The sequence below is a fragment of the Corvus kubaryi genome, unplaced genomic scaffold (genome assembly GCF_017639235.1).
Source record: "Corvus kubaryi isolate FWS band 111438036 unplaced genomic scaffold, C.kubaryi_AGA036_p1.0 76, whole genome shotgun sequence".
NCBI lineage: Eukaryota > Metazoa > Chordata > Aves > Passeriformes > Corvidae > Corvus > Corvus kubaryi.
Window position 1 is genome coordinate 15,447,352 of NW_024582063.1, and position 21,291 is coordinate 15,468,642.

A 21,291-nucleotide genomic window follows, 5' to 3' on the forward strand; every position below is an offset into this window, starting at 1 on the left:
GATGGAAGCCTCAGAGCTGCTTGTACTCAGTTGCTCTTGTGATAAAAAACTGTGCTGGCCATCTGTGTGTTGGTACTCTCTGAAGGATAGCAGGCATTTTGTTTGGTCTTTGGAGCACCTCCAGCACCAGGGATCATGATCCCTCTGTGAGGGCGTACTCCTAAGTATGAGCAATGCTACAAGTTTGACACTGCTTCATTGCTTTACCAAGGTATTTTCTTCTCCTTATTTTAACATCTGGTGTGAGAAAGTTTTTTCACCAAAACCTTGCTCCACTCCACCTATTTCTGTTTGCTCTGAAGAGCCAACAGTTTCCAAGATTTCTGGGCAAAGATAAAAGCCTTTACCACAGCAAATCCTAGGGTAAAAGTAGGCACGGACACACAGAGAGCAGCAGCAGCAAGCAAAGGGCTATGAGCAGTTGCTTGGGGCATTGAGTGAGTGTCTGTGACCACTTTTCTGCTGGAGGTACTTGTGTTTAGCTGAGATGTAGCACTATGCTCCAGCATTGTTCTTGCTGTTGAGGGTGAGTTAAATAAATATTTTGTATCGGAAAGGAAACCATCCTTGTAGGATTCAGGCTTACACATGGAAGTTATTTCTTACTCCTTCATTGACTAATGTAGGGTATTTGCTGCTCAGGTGATTGTCATTGCACATACTGAAGCACAGGGAGGTTTAAGAAACCGCAAAGAAAAGTACCTGTGTACATGTGCTGAGGGGGTCTCACAGCCTCTTGTCTGTGCCTCTATACCTGGAATATGTTTTTGGAGACAAATGGAAATCACCCATTAAAGCTAGGGCCCCCCTAACATGGTAGGTGGAACTTTGTCCTGCTGAAGTGCAGGTTCAGATGAAAACAGCTGGGTGTGTCCTGGAAACTCAGGCACCTCCTGCATACAGGTGCAGAGTTGCTTACTGGGCGGCATTTTAAGATCTGTTGAGGAGAAAATAAAAGGTGGGGTGATAGAAAAGACTAATAACTTTATTCCAAACTACCCATTCCCAAGGTACATTAAAAAATCAGATGATTACTAAAATCAATTAAACCACCATCCAACTTCAGGTCTGTCCCAAGGAGCCTGCAGCAGGCTGATCCACTTCAGCCACAGCCATGGTGAGTCTCCATCCCTGCTGCCCTTAATGCAAAGTGCCAAGAAGAGCATGGAGAGAGTACAGAACTACCTCAAACAAGCTTTCAGAGACTTAGGAATTGAATGCCAGAGGAGTTATACAGTCTTTAGACAGCAGGCAAAGAATGAATTTTGTCTCTGACAAGGAAAAGGTGAATTTTTAGGCAGTTTATGTTGATGTCACCATTTGCATTCTGGCCAGTAGTATTGAAGCAGTTAGTGAGCTCAGCCCAGGTCTTTGGGCTGTTGATTATTTTTTGCATCTCTTGAAACCATACCTGTGTGACAAAGATATGGGTGTGTTACTTTCATGGCTATTTGTAAGATGTTTCAAGTATGTGGTTCTGGAGCCTGGAGTTCTGCAGGTTTGGACCCTCTTCATCAATCTTCTATAAGTGCATAGGAAAAACTTGGTTCTCTTATTAAAAAAAGAAGCAAAACTTTTTTTTTTTTTTTGTGCTATAATAATGTTTGAAAATAAAATTAAAATCCATGAAAATGCTGAAGATAATATTAAAACCAGGCTGGTTCAAACCACTTCATCATGAACAGAATTTAAAAATGGTTGCCAGACGGTGTTTGGTGTTGGCTTATTTTTAATTCAAAGTAGGTTGCAGCAGCAGGCTGCACACAGAGTGATGTGCTGGAGCAGGCTTAGAGAACTTCGAAATTTGATATCAAGTTTTGATCTTGCTGCACTAAAGCTGTATGTCCTTGAAAGAATGGCTTCTATCCTGGATTCTGGCCTTTTCCCATGGTGATATGAGCCTTTCTCTGCAAAGAGCCTTGCAATTCTCATGTAAACAGTAATACTAAGAAAAGGAGTAGCAGAAGTATTATCTATATGTGTGCATTGCTTACAGGAGGTAAGAGAAATATTTGAACATATTAGATGGTGGATGAATTTCAGATCCAAGTTTTGAGAGAATAAATCTTCATAGACTGCTCTTTTGCCCTGCCAAGTCCTCCTCCTCTCCTAAGGCTTTGGTCTGAAACAGAAAATTACCAGGCAGCTCCAAAGGAATATGCTGGTTCCCTGCTGGAAAGAGCAGATGCCGAAGATACCCAGTTGCTGCTCTGTGCATATGCTGATTTCCCCAAAGGCATGGCCTGGGCTGCTCTCTCTTCATCTTTTTCAGAGGGAGAAAGGCTCAGTTATTTTCATGCCAGATGCACATGGTCATGCATGCTCAAGTCCTTATACTGCAAAGCTCTCATTCTCCTCTATTTGAGCCTCCAAATATGTTAGAATTCTTGCAGAAAACGTGCAGTCCCTCAAGGCCCCAAGATGTGCAGAAATGCCATAATTCCTCAAGTCCTCAACATACAATTTATTCTCATCACCTTGTCCATGACCTTCCATTCATTTTCAGCTTAGTTGCAGCTTCCATCTTTTTCTCATCTTCAAGGGTAATACCTTTTCTACTCCAAAATCCTCCCTGTAATTCCCAGCTGGACTCCAGTTTATGGGAGCAGGGCACTTGTCTAGAGGTCAGACCTTGATCACTAAGGTTTTTTCTTAATTTACCTGTGGATGAGGTGCTGAAAGACTGGGAAACTTTCTTCAGAAGGCTAGAGCAGGAATTCCAGGAGCACAGGGCAAACATATTTCTTTGATGCTCTGCTGATACCAGGACTACAAAGAGCATTGGCTGCAGTTGCTTTGACTGGGAAGTTTCATCTTCTCCTTTCTGATGGCGTCCTTGACTTCCTTAGCTCCTAGTTCAACAAGTCTCCAGCAGGGGAAAATGCCTCTGGCCTGAGCATAAGTATCAGCTTGACTTGTTTTTGTTTCTAAGATCTCCTTCCCTTCTGCAAGCTCAATGCTGTTCCTCCTGTGTAGCTGGCTGCACTGTGAAAACACATTTGTGTTATGTTATCATACAGAGAGCAAATGGGATAGGTTAGAGAAGCACACAGAAACAAGGGTAAGACAGTTCTTAGTTTCCTGAAACACTAACCTTTATTGCTGCTGCTGAGAGGACTGCCACCTTCCCTTGCAGAGCCTGTCCAAGCCTGTTAAATGCCATGCTGTGTGATGCCCTGCTTTGGGAAGGCTGGAAACACTTTTCTATTGCCAGTGGCCATTGAGTATGCTGGGTACTGGATAACCTCAGGAAACACAGAGACTTGGAAGCTGGTGAAATGCCTCTTCTGTCCACTTGTCTCCCTGGTTAGGAATGATATATGCAATAGGTTACACTTCTCCCTGCCGTGACGAGGAGGTGATTTCTCATGCCCATGATCAGCAGAGTTGCTAAGCTACATGCAGGAAGAGCAAACTCAGACACTTCCTTGCTAAAGAAGGTATCTTTATCTTTTCCCTGCTGGGCTGTGGTCCATGCTCACCTGTGCTTCCAAGAGGTCTGGTAGCTCATGCCATTTTTACCTTGGTAATCATTCTTGTAGACCAAATAAATGCAGGCAAATGGTTCCCACAGCCCCAGAAAAACAAGCCCTTTTGGCAATGTGCTCTTGTTCTTTATTGTTTATCCTACAGTAATGAGCTGGTGAGGTCAGGGTCTCCCTCAGCTGGATGTTAGCTCTCTCTGTCAGCTAGTGAGAGACAGCCCTACCTGGATGAAATTATTCTCCTAAAAATGAATATGGGGGGAAAAGGGAAGTCTTAAGATATTCCCTTACAGAAACAGATCAGAACATGCTGAAATGTTTCCCAGAAATTTCCAAAAAATTTGGGGGTATGCCAGTAGGTGAATAAAGATCTTCTGAGGACTAATGTAGCAGTCTCTTTTGCATCAGTAGTTCTGTCTCTTTTTTGTCTCTGTCTTTTGCAACACGTTAATGAAGCCAGAGGACAGCCCAGATCCACTGGCTTCCTGGTGTCATTGTGAAGAGCCCCACAACCACATTGATGGAGCTCTTTGTGGTGCCAGCTCTTATGCAGCACCACTGGAGCTCAATTCAGTAAGTGGAACATTCAGGACACTTTAAAGTATTTTTCATCAGGAAATAGTGATTTATCAAAAACTAAACTCCATGTGGAACTAGTTATCCTTTTGGAAAATAAGCTTGTTTCTTACATTTTAAAGATTTTATGATTTTTTTTTTTTTAATTGAAAAAGGATGATGTCAGAGTAGAAAGCTTTTTTGTTGTTTTTCATCTCATTTCATTATTTTGAAAGACAGAAATTCTTGTGAGCCTGAACGTGATATACATTCAATACACGTCCTGTATATCACCAGATGGACGTCATCTGGAAACGATGTCACCATCATTTTTAACAAAGTTAGATATCACTTAGGATTTCACAGGGTAGGTGTTCAGGTACATGTTGCTGCTGAGAGGATTGCAGATATTAAAGATGACACTCATTTTCCCTTTTCAGCCATGGTTCCTCAGTTGTCCTCATCACCTACTTAGTGTTTCCTTCCATAGCAGTCAAGCCAATACACATCCAGAACTTGGGAATTCAGCTGTCACTTCCCCATTTCTCCACAATATTCCCTGAATCCTGACACTCCAGCCTTGAGTTCCACCAGAAGTAAAGCTTCATTTAATGTTGTCTAGAAAAGTAAATAATTAAACAAACAAACAAATTAATCAACTCCAAAAATTCACACCTAGTTTATCACACATGTGCTTGAGGTTTAAAAGTACATTTCCATATAAACCTGAGCAAGCAGAATGAATATTGTATGGCTGGAACTTGTTCCACTCGACAGAAGAGAGATTCTTGTTTTCTTTTCTGTATTCCTTCCAGTATTTATGAATTCTCAGGATATTTTTCATGGGTTACACCTTATTCTTACTTTTCCCCCTTTTTTCCTCTGTAGAGTTTGGTACTATTAGTATTATTATTTTGCTGGTTTCTTTATCAGGTTTATACAATGCAATTGCAAGTGAACATTCAATAGGTAGGAAATGAGAGCCTGAATATTTCCAGTGTATTCCTTTACAACATATTATATAAGCTGATGTAGGTGATGAGTTCCAAGAAGGGTCTGTAAAGCTGGGTGTAACTCCCAGCTCTGCTGCTGGGTGGTTTCAGCAATTTTCCCTGTCTTAGTTCACTCACCAGGAAATGCAGACTATAACACCCCTCATCACTGTTAAGCACTTTACTATCAAGTGATGAAAAAGTCTGTATAAGACTGTCATGTAACCAAAGAGGAAGCAAGGTGAGAGTGAAAGAGAAAGAAGTCACACTAGATTACAGAGGAGATGAAGCAGTTTAATCCCACTCTTCCTCAGGTTCAGTATGTTTCAAGGGAAGTATAAGATCTGACATCATGCAGACTTCATGCATAAAAATAATACAAAAAAATCTTTCCACTGCCGTATCCTCCTCTGGATTATATACACAGATATAGTGGTTAAAAAATCCCTTTTCACTGCTTACAATGGCAGTTTGCTTAGTTCTTGTACTTGACCTGGTTTAGATACTTATGCCAGAGCACATATATTTACAAGGTTTGCCTTGCCTTGGTTTGTACTCATCTATTCCTTTCCTTCAAATCCAGTATCACTGAGGGGAAAAAAAGAGTGAGTGCAGCTGTGAGTGCAGCTACTGAAGCTGCATAAATATTCTGAGGTGTGGGCTCAGAAGAGACAGACACAAGGCACTGTGGTTTGGCACCACTAAGAGAAGAGAGACAGATTTCTACTCAAATGGACTTCTAGTCCTTGACTTCTTTCAGGCAAGGTGTACATGTGAAACACCATTATTCCTTTCACTGGTTAAAAATCCAATAAATTTGGAATAATAATGATAATATATTTATTAAAATCCCTTGTGGAAAATAGAGTAATCATCAAGCTTCTCTGATGCTTGACCACACAAAGAGTGTTTTGGCCTTTGAATCAATGCTGAATGTGAAAGACTAGGAAAGGAAAAAAAAAATCTTTTTTATACTTCATAAGATATTTGCTCCTTCATTCATTCATTTCAATTGCATTTGCAGATAGGAGACATGAAGTGTAAAAAAGTTGCTTTTGACTCATAGCCTGGGACTTATAGCACAAAATTTACTTAAGGAAATGCTTTTCCCTCCCTTGCATCCATTGTACCCAAAGTGGTCCTCACAGGGAAGAGACAGCTGAGGGGGTGATCTGGGATGGAAGAGAAAAGGCCAGTGGGACTTTGCTTTGCACCTTGGCTCAGGCCCTTCTCATGGGAATGGGGCACTCACAGGCTGCTGTGCACCTGTAGTGTCAGGGGGAACATGACAGTACATCACCTCTGCCCCCTTCTTCCCCAGCCTGAACTAAGATGGAGGGGCTTTGTAGTGTTTTCTGACAGGTCTGTGTCCATCTCCAGGGTTGAGAAGTGCTCATCCCCAGAGACTGCACTGTCTTTCACATGCTGCACTTGTCAGACCCCATTCTTTGCTGGTAGGGAGACTCTAGCAACAATGAGAGGAGAGGTCATCAAGAACCCGCAGCATGGCCAGACAAAACTAGCCAGGCAGCCAAGAAAAGTGAGATTCCCTGATCTTGTTTTTTGTGATGTTATCACTCCTAGCTCAGATTCCAGGGAATTGTAGTTTTTGGGATCAAGACAAAATGGTCAGCTCCCCTGTGCCCACTTCAACATGCTTTTTCCCTTTTCTCTGCATCAGTTACCAAGCACAGTGCCCTTCGCATTCAGTCACTGCAGGGATCAGAGGGGCTTTAACTCATCAGAGAATCACACAAGCAAGCTGGTAAGTTCTGCTGACAGCTGCCTGCATTACCTCATTGTCACATCCCTCATCTGTTCCCTGCTCATACCCATTTGGTGTTTGTCTACTTGCAGAAAACTTGGTGGGTTTCAGTGACCCCTTGGCTGCTTGGCTCACACAGGACCTCCTTTCCCTCACCTCTGCTAGAACCACATGACCTCTCTCTGGTCGTTTGGACCAATTTCTGTATTTTGCTTTATTCCTCATGCACAAGCCTCCAGGTAGAGGCATGTTCTTTTACAAATGCATCTATTTGGAGGACAAAGATACTGCCCTCCTTTAACCTCTCTGTTGCTAAATTTTCTGCTTATTGATGAGTGCACTTCTGAGGGAACCACTGCACATGCTGAGTACCTGAGCCACTAGCTGACATTAGCAGGAGATGAAATGGTTTCTCTGATGGTTTGAGGTGTCCCTGCAAAGTTACATTCTCTTCTTCTGTCTGTGGGTGGAAAGTCCAAAGGCAGGCTCCCTTACATGTGAAAGCTTATGAAAGAAAGAGAAAGAAGTTATCATTCATTCCTTTTGGCTTTCTTTGGCAATTTCTCTCCTTTCTGTTGTTTGCAGCAGAAAAGGCCACACAAGCTGGTCTGGAGAGTCACTGTGCTTCTCTTCTATTAAGACATTAAACCAATAATTAGGTTATCTACTGAAAATGCAGAGAAAAGAATAAATGATTTATGAAGTGCTTGGCATAGTAACTTATATTGCCTGGAATGAATCAGTCTTTCCAAATAGTCACTAAGGAATTACCCCCTTCTCTTCTTCCCACCTCCAAATACAAATCTCAAAAGCCCAGACCAGTCCAGGGGCTTTATCAATGTCTGCTGGCAGGCAGAGTAAGAGTAGGAGGTCTGAGCTAGTCTGCACTAGGTGATGGAGAATGACACAGAGAGCCAGCTCTGCCTGTGGCTGCCTGGCAGTGCTCTGCCCCTGTTGTATGAGGGTTGCAGAAGCCACATCTCAGACAAAACATTGTACAGCCACTGTGCTTGGGCACAAGCCACACTGCACCATGCCCCAGAGCCAAGCGCTGCCTGCAGCCAGCCAGGGATTCTCATGACTTATTTTTTTGCTCCCATGTCATCCAAATATCCCATTAAACACCACAACTGTCCCCGTTCATCAAGCTGTGACTCAGTTTCCATTCATGACCCACTTCTTCTACCAGAACCCTATAAAGAAACAGGCACGAAGACCACCCAGCCTGATGTAAATTACAGGGTCTCGTATTTTATGACATATTACATGAGAGGACTCATATCACCCAGACCATTTCATCTTGGGGCCAAAAGCATTCAAAGTACTTTTTTGCTTAGCTTCTGGAATAGGTCCAAATCCCACAGCTGTTTCCACATTGTTGAAGCTCTATGCCTATAAACAGCATTCATGGTTTTTTTACCTGACAATAGATGGTGCTCTTTCCGTAATTATCTGTCTCCACAGTCCCTGCATATACCTTTTTTTTTAAAACTTAAAACAAACATAACAGATTAGCCTTGGGTTTGGGCATTACAAGATTCCAAGCAGCAAAGGTAATAAATAACCACCTGCAAACAAACCTGGAGCACAGATAAACTCTCTGTTATGGCTGATCTGCCACCAGGACTGAAAATAGATCCTCAAATCTTAAGTGCTCAGGTGACAAGGGGCATTTAAATAGACAGATAAATACATGGACAAGTTACAAAAATAAGCAGTGATCCAAATCTCTTCCCTAGCTTGCACAAAGCAAAACTCTCAGTAACTCAGAAAAGATTTGCCATGGTATTTTCTTCATTCTGTGTTTGAATAAAAAGAAAGGAGATGCTAAACAGCATCAAGCAAACTACACTTTGTTTCTCTGTGTATTAATTTTAACTCCTTGCAAAGCATAGAGAAGGGTTCTGGTTTTTTCTAGGACTTACAGAAGTCACAATTGTAATGAAAATCCAATACAACCATATTTCCCAGTCAAGTTTAGAGGAGGGAAAATCATAAAATACCTTAAAACTTACTTCTCAAATAAAGCATAATGATCAGCATTTAGAATAGTTTAGTGACTGCAAAGCTGTAATTTTTTGGACATGACTTCCTCCCATTCTTGATGTTACCTGTGCCCAAATGAAAGTCTTCAGCCTGACATCTACCTTCAAATCTTTTCCATTCACACAGAGTGCATAATGCATCTAATTTTTTTTCTAAATTGATTTTAAATTGAATGTCAGCTTGGAGGTCCTGTTTCTCAGGCTCTTTAGAGACTGAACAAGAGTCTTTGGAGACTGACTAAGCAGCATCTCAGCCCTTTTCCCCAGTTCATTTGAGTCCTCCAAATATGCTCCTCGAAACTGTCCTTGGGTGCTTGCAGCAGTGAAGCTTTCCAGCTGATACTTGCTCTCTGTCACAAGCAGAGCAAAAATACATGGTTTGTGTCTTCCTGAGGGATGCGTCCAGCTGCCCTACATCAGCCAATTAGTGCTGACCACTGCTCACTTACCCTTTACCCCGTGGTTTGAGCCCTCCTGCTGTGTCTGGGGAGGCCTTGGTGGTGTCTCATCCAACAATCTCAAGTCTACAAGAGTTACACAGGAGCTTCTACCACCAATGGCTACCCATGCATCTCCAGTGCTTAAATTAAGAGCAGAGCCTTGCTAAAGTGGTGCTTGTGGTGAGTGAGGAAAGGGGGGACTTTTCAGGGGGAAGTCATGCAATGAGAGTCAGGAGCTTCGAGTTTTTCTTCCTTCTGTTCTTCAACTTTTTGCTGGAAGGTTCTTCTAGCCTGTTAGATTTAGGAGCTTTTCTGGTGTTTCTTCTGTCCTATTGTGTTTCCTCTCAGTTTGATACATACACTGTCTCCTTTGCTTCTTTCCCCCACACACTCCATCAATATGTAAAAAATAAAAGAGGAAAATATTGTGTTAAAAAGAGCAATTTATGAAAATACTGACCTAATTATATTTTTAGTCAGTAATAGAAATACGATTGACTTCTAAGAAAAATTGTTAGGTTAACAATATTTAGATAAACACATTACCTATAAAGTGAAGGGGGAAAATCCCTGTTTCTTTCATAAAAAGTATTAATATTTCTGACTGTTGGTGTTAGAACTTGATGAGAAACAAACCAAAATGCTGAAGTTAATTCTAGGCCAATTAATGCTTAAGGCTGGAGAAAACAAAAATATCTTAGAGTTTTGAAGCTTTCTACTCTTGTATTATTAGTGGATAAATAAATAAATTGAAATGACAACCAGAAAGACATAATAATAATTCTATCTTTATCAAAAGTTTAAATTCTGATGAAGAGGGATTTTTAAGTGTCAGAGGAACATTCTGCTGACAAATGCTAAGTTAACCTTTAGCATCCATCATCACTGAGTGTACTGAAAGGAAGAGAATATCATGCTGGTGACTTAGAAATGGTATTCCTTCTTACTGTGGTAACAATATTTTCATATTTTCTAATACTCTTCATTTTCAGAAGATAGACACCTTCATATATGATCTAGACTGCAAAGACCAAATCCTGTTTTCATTTATGTTTCTGTAAACCGTTAATACCCCTGCTGAAGTCAGTGGAATTATTAAATTTATGCCACTATAATTAAGAACAGATGCTGCCCTGTGATCCCTAATGCTCTGTGTACCCTGAAGTGTTGTAATGGGTAACCACTGAGGAGTATTTTTGAAGAAGGCACACAATAACATTTCAGTGGAGGACACAGAGGTACTCAAATAAAGCAATCGTGAAATCAAATGACCTTTCCATCTGTTTATGAGACACTTTGTCATCTCCGCTTTGAGACAGCTGGAACAACCAGTGAGAGATCTTAATCTATATCCCAGAGAGTCTTCGCTTCAGTGAAATCCAAAAATACACACAGACTCCTCAGCTGTCATAGTCCTGTTTCTTTTCCCTCTACAGGTTTGAGCACTTGAGGAGCTTATGTCTTTTGCGTGCTCAGGGTGGGCTCTCATCAGCCCTTTCCCAGAGAAGGATTCATCTGTAACATCCTACAAGCAGTCCTTGAGCAAAGATATAAAATGGATAAGGATTAGCATGAGAAAAAAGAAGTTTCTTTTTTTCCCTCTTGTACTGCAAATAAAGCTCATCCCTGGTTTACGTGCTTGGCTGCTTGCCTTAATACAATAAAATCCCACCAGCATTCATGGAGTGGAAACTTTGAGCCTTTGGAACCTCTGACCAGATAGATCCCACATAGAAGGTCAAATGAGAGGTTAGGTGACACAGAGACCCCAGTATCTCATTAATTCCTCACTATAGGCCAGGCAGGGGGAAAGCCTGAACTCTGTTTGGGCTCAAATGGACTCAGAAACTTCATTACGGTAAGACCTAAGTGCACGCCAGCTGGTCCCTGGTCATGATATCCCTCTGTGTGTTCTTAAGGTGTGGGACATGTGACATGATGTATGCTGGTTTGGCGGACACTGCCAGAGAAAAGCACTGGCAGAGATGCCCATGCTTCCTCAGGCATCCTTCTCCCTCCCAGAAAAAGGGGTGCTCAATGCTGGTGTATACCTTAGTCTGGCACCTGGTGTAACACCACTGAAGGCAAAGGAGACAGATTTCTGGAGGGCATAAGCTGGAACAGATCCAGTGAAACAAGTGGACCCGCCATAAATTCTGGTATCAGTCTGTAACTTGTCTACTGTCAGCTTTCCCTGAGTTTGACTCAACTAACTGCCCCAGAGAAGAAATTACTATTTTCCAGTCCTTGCAGCTAGCCAATCCTCAGTTTTGGATTTCAGTTTCTTCTTGCAGGGTGCAATTCAGCCCTGTACGTATCTCACAGCAATCATGTGCATCAGAAATTCTGGTTAATCCAAGAAAGGGCCCTAAAGCAGAGGGCAGGGAAGAGGATCGCATGCTGAAAGGATTCAATTAAAGCCTTAATGACAAATACACTATGTTGAAGAGGTATGGAAGAAAGAAAGCTGCTTGTAGGATTTTCAGTTTAGAGGATTTTTAAAAATGATCTACTGCCGGTGTTTTCCAGTCTGTGTGAGGTGTCTCACTATTGGCATGCATGCCATGCTATACCAGGTATTTAGCACACTATACAAGTGGCATGCCATGGATAATGCTCTAGAACAGAAAGTGTCACACTAGTGTAGGAATACTAAATGCCTTCTTATGCTTCAGCATCAAATCCTCTTGTTTCTCTTGCTGCCAAGACTGCAAAAAGAGATATGCTAAAGTGAGTATGAAAACTTACAAGCACCATGTCTATGGCTTTGTTTGGTTCAGTCTTAGAAGGGTCAGGCATTTTCACTGGCTTGAAAAAATATTTCATCAGCTGAAGGGGCTTCCTAGTACAATTTTCAACTGAGTCTCAGTCTAGATGTTCGTGTGCTCAGATTCATTAAGGCTAGGTGCTTAGCAATATCAACAGATTCAGGGAATGTAATTCTTGTCCATAAATAGCTTTGTGCTTGCTTTGCATAGAAAACAGTTAAAAGGAATGGTTTTTAAAGAGAAAAGAGTTCCATTTAATAATTAATTTTTTTTTAGCATCAAAAACAGTGGCTAGGATGGTGAGTCACCACTAACAGCAACACTGGCTTGCATTTCAAAGAGCTGCCATGGAAAAAAAAACCTGAAAAGTTAACCTAGTAATAAAAGTTTCACAGCTCATGCAGCTTTAATAATTCACCGGGACACAAAATCGTAACCATAAATTATAATGCTATGAATGATTGAGGGTTTCTAACAGGCATAAAGTGAAAAGAAACACTTTGCAAAGCTGAGCCATTGTTGGACTAATTAAATGTCTTTGAAAAGGTCCTAATATCCTACTCTGAATTCCCTTATCTCTGTAGGTGTCATTGCAAGTTAACATTAGCTGCCAAAACTGGTCATGCTTGAGCTGATGTTCATCTCTGTTGCTTGTTGCTCAAAGCAAGCCCAAGGAAGCTCTTCTGGGCAGAAGATGCTTTCCCTGGGCAGGAACAGGAGAAAGAACTCAGGTCAACACAACCCCCAAGTGACCCCCTGTCATAGGTTAGCAAGCATAGTCCTGGAAGGGATGTCCTTGCTAAGGGGTGCTTACAGTTTCCTCTGGGAACTGATAGAACTTATCAGCTGGCCAGTTTGAATATGGACAATTCTCTAAGCCACTTAAAGTTGTGACCACCTCTGTGATCCACATTTAAGAATAGGCAAACCCCCCCCCAAGCTCTCTCTCATTTCCGGCACTGGCACAGGTGGCTGCAGGCCCCGTGTGGGGGCCAGCGGGCCCGGCCAGGCCCTGCTTGGGCCAGGCCGGGCCGGGCCACGGCCATCCTGGAGCCGATGGACCTGTTCCAGTCGTGGAACCCCCCCCACTGCCTTGCCGTGGGCAGCCGGAGCGGCTCGGCTCTCCCCCCTCTCCACTGCGATAAGAAAAATTCAACATTCCAGCTGCAAAGCTGCAAGGCCGAGGTGAGAGTAACCCTTTTATTGCTGTGAAGAGCTGAAAACCTGAGGGAAGAGAGAGAGGAGATGCTTAAAGCTGAAATTCTGTTGTGAAGCTATGATATATCAGAGTATCCTGTTGTAATTCCATGAAGATATCGGGGGTGGAGTGTTCAACTCGTAAGCAAAAGCACCTGCGCTGAGATAGGCAGATGCTGACGCAGCTGTAATTTCATGAGAAGTTTGGACAGGGAGAGATGGACCAGATGAGGACTTTTGCTCCAAACGGGAAAGGAGAAAACCTCAGTCCGTAGAGATGAACCAGATGAGGACTTTTGCTCCAAATGGGAAAGGAGAAAACCTCAGTTCCTAGAGATGCTCCCAGAGATGGTCCTAACAATGAAGATGAGGAAGACCCTTTGCTCCCAGGGAAGGAGAAGGGCCTCTGTTTTTGTTTCTGAACGGCTCAACCTTAAAATTATACCCCAAAAAACTTAAAGAGTGGACCCTCGAATGCGGGAAAACCAATTGCTATCTGTGTGTGTGTGACCTTGAACAAGCTGCAAGTCGGGGGAAGGGACTCATGCAGGCAGAGAGACTCCTCTTCCTAAATGGACTGAACAATATTTGGAAGTGGGCGGCTGTCTCGTTGTGATACTGTTTTCACAGCATGAGCAAGAAGAGACTTCTCTTTCTAAATGGACTGAACAAGGTTATTATGGCACTGGTAAACAGACTGAACATCTTAAGGGTTGTCTTTTCACATTGTCAGTGGGAGAAGGGAGGAAGGTGGGGGGAGGAGGAGAGTTCTGAAGGTGGTATAATTTTTTTTTTCTTTTCTCCCTTCTTTTAGGTTTGTTAATAAACTTCTTTATATTCTTTCAAGTTTGGTGCCTGCTTTGCGTTTCTCCTAATTCTTATCTCACAGCAGATAAACAGTAATGAGTATCTTGGACCAAACCACTACACTAAATTGGTGTTTCTGCCCGGTTACAAACCGAACCCGCGACACCCCCCATGGTACAAAGGTCTGCCTCAAGCTGGCATGAAACTTCATGAAGACAGATGCTTATTCTTATTCTGCCTACTGAAGTAGAAAAATGACTTATCTCAAGAAAAGAGTGAATTTGCTCAATAGCACTCTCAAAGGAGTCTGATGAGACCTAGTCTTCTCCCACTCTGGGTTTTATGCTTCACACAGAAGTGGAAGTTGGTCTTGGAGAAGAAGCGAAAGCTTCTTCCTGCTATTAAACTGGAATAACACTCACATGGCTGCCTGAGAACAGAATTCCTACCTTCAGGTCACCCAGGAAAAAAACCCTTATCTTAAGAATCTAGGAGCTGGCAGGAAACAGAAATTGCACTGTATGTTGGAAAGAGAAAACCCCCAAACAAATAATGAATAAGGCATAGGTTATATATTATAGTTTCCAGTGTTTGAGACCCAGAAACACTAGGAATATTATAGGAAAAAATAGCATAAGACACTTTCTCCTTAGGAATCTTAGCTCTGAGATGGTCCCTGAAAATGGAAAATAATACGGAAAACTGGCCCTAAAGACACTGAGGTGAAATTTACTCCTATTGGATATGTCTTTTAGCAATTTTACTGTTGAATAATGCCTATCCTTTCGATCCTTGCTGTATTAATAATTGCTGTATTTTAAAACTTTACTGCTTGCACTTGTAATTTTGAATGATCTCCCATTTTATTTGAAATGTGATGAATGATTGTGACTTCAAAATCCACATAAAACCTTGGGAAAATAATTTAAAGACCAAGGAATTTGTTTTATCATAAGGTTTTGGGTCCTGACTGAGAATTTAATTGTGGCAATACAGAGACAGGTTTTCCAAGGGGAATTGGTGCTTAGTAGAAGCCTTCAGCTGAAAGCTAAAGCTTTACCTGTGGCCATGAATGTTTAAATTTTAAGCATTTACCCCTTAATGGCTTTTAAACCCTGAAATCAGATGTCTGTATTCACTGTGCTGTCCCTGGGGAGGGATAGGTCATGTCAATCCCTGGAGATGAGGCACACCGGGAGAGCCCACAGCAGTACCTACCTCTCAAATGAGACCTGCACAACCTGTTGGCAGTCCAGCTGTGGTAGCTGGGAACTGAACTTGAGCTAACAAACACTGCTTCTTCAGCAGAGACAAATAGCAGTGCCCCAGAACACAAAATGGGTGCAGCTTTTTAGAAAGTGATGATAGCATGACCCAAATTTCCTATGACCACGACTTGATCAGAGCCTTGAGATGGAGATGTTCATTTTACAAGTTCCACAAAGCAGAGAAAAAAGCTTTAAATTAAAAAATAATTTAAAAAACAAACAAAAAAACCCCAAATAGCCCCACATTAAAATAAAGACTATAATCTGTTGCTCTGTAAACAGAGAAAAGTGTCAAAATCAAAATAAACAGAAATAGAAGGAAGCGGCTTATAAACTGACCCTGCCAAACCCACTGCTTCCCTCCATCCTCCTTTGGTTTCAGTCATTCTGTGACTTACCAGCTGGAGCGAACTGTGCATAGCCCTGTTTTGGTCCCTGTCAGCCTGATGCTGGGATCTGCCAAGAAGATTTCGATGTCCATACAGTTACAGTTAAGGCAAGAGACAGGCATCTAGCAAAAGATGAAAGAAAAACTCAAAATGTTAAGTAACCTGAAGTATTCATGCTATTGTGACAGTTTCAACACACTGTCCCTTTGGAGAGACATGACGTCCTTTGCTGTTTCAGAGGCTGGTGAATGTGCTTGTAGGTAGGTCTCTATCCTCCCAGCCAATTGAAGCTAACACAAAAGATAAACTGTTGTTGTCTTAAAAAGAACAATACAATAAATAATTAATTAAACAAAACCTGAGACAGGTTCTAAATCTGAACATGCAGCATTTTTTTGGTATCTAAGCACATTTATACCACTTTGGGAAAGTTTGTTCTTCAAAAACTGCTTCTATTAAAATTTTAGTACCTAATAAACAGCCTGACCCACAGCTCTGTTCTTTAATAAAACAGATGGAGACTGTTTTGAGTGTCAGCACTTGGACATTTGTGATTGTGACATCAGGAATAATGTGTCCCTCTTATTTGACAGCCCAGTTGCCAGTGGGGTGGGGGCTGAGCAGCTGAGCCCCATGGCTTGGAGAGGTCTGACGTGGACTAGTGCTGAAAAGTCCTCTGTCTGTGTGCGTATATGAGAAACCTGAAATTATGTTTCTTACATATTTTTGGCATGTTATAGGCATGGTGATCTCGGATAAAGTAGAGGTAATAATTTGAGTAGAAGATAAAATAGCCCTAGCGGTGGGAAAACAGGCTTTTTGGGGAAGTAGAGGTTGTTTCCTATGGTGGATGTGTGGAAGGGCTACAGACTGATGAGCAGTTGTCCCAGAGCATCATAGTGGGTAGCAGCTGAGGAGCTGAGAGATAATGGAGAGTCTGGCACAGGATACTGGGGCTGTGCAGGTGTGGACCTCGACATGACCTAGACAGCTGTTTAAGTCCTGAGGGAAAACAGTAGAGTTTATGGAGCATTAACCTTGAGCGTGTGGGATAGATGTCCCAGGGCAGTTTGCGGTAGCTGTGTTTGTGCGCGTGGTTTTTGGAGGGTAATCCATGAGGGCCACAAACCCCGGCAGGAGCAGGGCATGTGTGCCAGGGCCATGGACGCCAGCTCAGGCTCTAGCAGAGAATAGGGGCTAGTTTGAGGTTGTGTAGGGCAGTTGTTGTGGGTAATCACCATGGCAAGAGTCAACTGTGGTCCTGGGGTCTTGCAGGGAGCAGAGAGATGCAGGATCATAGGAGCTACTTAAGCAGGATGATGTGAGCCATATCTGAGGCCTAGGATATTTCCCTATCAGGGAAGTGAGGGCTGATCTGGATCTGCATGATAAACCCTTGTGTTTTCAGTTGTATCATTCTTTTATTCAGGAAGAGGGAAGCAGCATACCAAACTTTATTCCCATTCATCCTGTGTCTGTTAAAGATTCTGCCATTCTTGCTCCATAAATTCCAGGCTGGTCTCTAACTCCTTGCTGACAGCCAAAAAGTTATCTGCTGAATCAAGGCTTCTGTACTGAGAATTCCTTCCAGGAAAGTAAGGGAACAACATGACATCTCTCACTGAAATGGCCTGCCAGTTCTGAGCAGGTGATTGGAAAGGAAACATCAAGACAGAGAGCTGCTTGGTCCAGAGCTAGATAGGAGAGGCTGAGAAAGTAAATCCCCCCCAAAGACTCTCTTCCCCAGTCTTGTTCTTGCAATGGCTTTGTTCCAGTATCTTCCTGTTATATAATACAGGCAATGAAAGCAGGCAGACTAAAAGGACTCCTTTAATATACTACTCCAAGGACCCCCAGGGTGTAGTACAGATAGTACTAGTGTGGTGCATTACTTGCAGCTGCTGCTGGGGATTTTGACTTCTTTATACTATAAGAAGTTTGTTTCAACTCTACTGAACTGGATGGCAATATGGCACGGACTAATACTGGCACCTGCTGCTCCTTCCACTTCTCAGACCCCGTACTCAAAGGGGCAGGTTCTGGGGAGATGTGAATCAGGGCAGCACAAGGGACAGAGAAACAGCAAAATCAGAACAGCTTTAGGAGATGGGACATTGGTCTCTGGATGTGCTGGTACCTTGAGTATTGGGTGAAAGAAGGATTGGGATGGTAAGAATGCAGGCAAATCCTCCACTACTGGTAAGAGCATGAGAAAGCCTACTTCAATACTTGAATTAGTCAATCCCTTTCCCTCTCCCTCTCTTTCACAGTGATTCCATTCCCTTCTTGCAGCCTTTTTGTCACAGTCTTTCTGCTCAGGTGAAATAAGAAGAAAGATCTTCGTCTTAAAATTCAGCAGAGGTGTCAAGGCTTAGCTTCTGGCAGAATAAAAAGTGCCAGACAGTGGCAGGGCAAACATGCTGTTCCGGTTTGGCCAAATTTAGAAATATATATATACTCTGAGAGAAGGCACAACCACCCCTCCCCCCACCAGGTTCGGGAAAAAAAAATAAATTTTCCTCGAAGGAAAGTGAAGAAGATAAAACTATTTATTTAACAAGCACACGGGAAAGGAAAATAATGTTAAATGGTAAAATCTCTCGCTGTAGAGGAAAAGCCTGGGAAAGTGTTCGAGTCCTCCCTTTGGTCTCCTCGGAGCTGGGGCTTGGGCCGGGGCCAGGCCCTCTGTCTCCGGTGGAAAGTCCTCCCGATGTGCTCTGATGTTACAGCAATCAGGCAGTCCAGTAGAAAAGGGAGAAAATCCGAAATTCCAGAGAAGGAAAAGTTCAGCTCTCAGCCTCTCTCCAGAGAACAAGGAACTGCCCAAAAAAACTGGCCAAAAAAACTGACTGGAAAAAACTGCCAGCCGGGTGCTTCCTCCCTCCCCCCTGCCCCCAGCTGGAAAAAAAAACCTGCTATCTTTATGTGACCTTGAACAAGTTTCAAACTGCTTTGAGAAAGTTTTGCTCAGTTTTTTCTTCCCCCTCTCAGGCTCAGTTCAGAGGCATAGAAAGGCCAATAATTAATTTCTGGGCATAGGCAGCGATATGGGATACACATCATAAGGTCACCCCAAGACACATGCTAAAGAAATGTTATTGTTTCTGGAACTGTAAAAGTTCTATAGATAGCTCTGTACAGAGAGAGCTGAATTGTATAGCCAGGAAAGGAACCAAAAAGGCTGTACCACAGCAGTGCATGCACATCACTGCTTAATGCTGGATGGAGACAGACAGGCCACCTACGTGCTTCAGTCCTGCTGTTCCCATTTTCCTGAGCTCATGAGGCCGAGGGCTGAGCTTTGAGAGATTCTTCTGACCCTGCTGCTTCTGTGTCACTCCACTCCTGGGCTTTAGGAAACCATAAAGATGTGTATCATGCAGTTCTCAGGCAGCAATTGCTGCCATGATCCTGTGCGCTAATGCCTTCTTCATTGCCCCTCGGACACCCTACAGTGCTTGTTACCAGCTCTTTCTCTTCTGTAGAGTGCAAAAGGATAGCACTTACCTGGCACTCTAACAGATGACTTCTTATCTCCTCTCAGCAGAACAAACCTGGGCTTGGGGTTTCCTGAAGGAAGAGAGAGGCTAAAAAATCCTCATCACCCTGTTGAGTGAAACCTGGATAAATAAAATAATAATTTGATTACCAGCTTTCTCAGCATCTGAAGGGCTTTAATGAAGTCAGGACACTTTAAGTGATCCACAGTGATAGCTGTGGATCTGTTCCAAATTCCCTTATATAAAGGGAATACATAAAGGGAATATATGAGGGGAATAATATGCTTCTCATAAAGAGAAGAATATCCTGACAAAAAAACTGTATATAGTGCTACTGTAGTCTCTTCTGCATCCTCTTGCTTGTTTCATAGGACCTCATCCCTCTTTATTCCGGGGAGATGGTATAGGGGGTCAAGAAATAAGTGGACCTGACTCCCATTTCTTTTTTTTGTGTGCCAAGGATGTGCATGACTCTGCAAGGACTCCCAGGACTTATCACTGGAAGACTTAGTCTCTTTCACAATGTTTTAAATGTTTTAAACCTTCTGCATCTTGGATGATGTTTTCAATAAAACTCCCATCTCCAGGAACAGTTGTGCAGGGCCCGGCCTACCTCCTTTCTCTGAGTGTGGAGAACTCAGGCCTGAGTCACTTCTTGTGGCTGGCAGAGATCACACTGTCTGGAACCTGGGACAGTGGATGAGAGGCTCAGGCTTGAGCTACACACCATGGAACTTATGGAATATATCTAGACATATGTGAGGTTAATGAGGAGCAAAGCTCACTGTTTCTTCAATAGATTTGCTATTCTGTTACTGAAACCAGATTTCAGCCTCCCAGATTGAGAGGCTTAAAAGTGGAGTGAATTTATGTGGTGTGGAAGTGACATGATGCTGGCACATACATCCTGTTGAGCCTTCCCCTTCCCAGGATTTTAGGTGGAATGAGGGAGAAGGCTATGAACTTTTTTATATTCCTCCTAATTTGAAGGATCAGTTCTTGCTATTATGCTTTCTAAAACAAAACAAAACTAAGTCAGTTATAATTTTTTACACTGTTTTTTTCATGAGGAAAAGGCTTAGGAGACTGGGATGAGCGCACTCAAGTTATGTGCAGCTGATACCCAGTCTGGGGAGAGTGCACTTCCCTTGTTATCTATTGGGAAATGGTTTGGTACTAAATGCTCCCCATATGAGTGATCCCAGTGTCTCCAGTTTGAGTCCATTACCCTAATGGTAGTTATTCATCAGTAATGAACCACGCAGTTAACGTGCTAGAGACAGCATGGCTAATTGAAGATGAGGTAAGACGTTCTTTTAATATTATTTTTCCACCTTTTGTTTTCTATACCTCTTTGTTCCTCAGTGAGATCTGATGGAAGTTTTAATTACTTCTGAGAACAATAACTATATAAAGGCCCTACCTCTTCGTCTGAAGCAGTTTGCCTAGAGATGAGCAATGTTGTATGTTCAGGTCTCAGAAGGAAGCTGAGGTTGACAGGGATGGTAAATCCTTGTTACCTGCTGAAACCTTGGAGTAGTAAATTTTTAAAACTATTTCCATTCTGGCCAACCTGTCTTACCTTTCTGTCTCTTGTAAAGTATTTCTTCCCCTGTTATCTGTCTGCCACACACAGAACAGTGTAAGTGGAAATATTAATATCCCCATGAAATATTCTTTACCCTAACTCTCTCATCACATTCTGGGTACGGATATTTCTTCTTTCCTTCATTAGCGCACCTTTCATGTTTCTCTCCCTGGCACAGGTTATAAGTTTTTTAGAGGTTTTAAGTCTTTAGGTAGGTGATGTCAGGGACAGACCACAGACAAAAGCTGAGCCCAGACCTTTCTGTTCAGCCCAGTCTCTCGCACAGCCCAGATGTCACAGTAGTAGGTGCATTAGGAATATGAGAATGAGTGAACTGAACAAATGGCACTCAGTTGTTACTAGAATGGCACTAAAATTTATTTCACAGTATTATGAAAAACTCTTCCCAAGCATAGAGAAAACTTTTCTTGGGGAGGGCTGGTGACATTAATAATTGGGACATATACGTGGAGACTTGCAAATCGTTTCCAT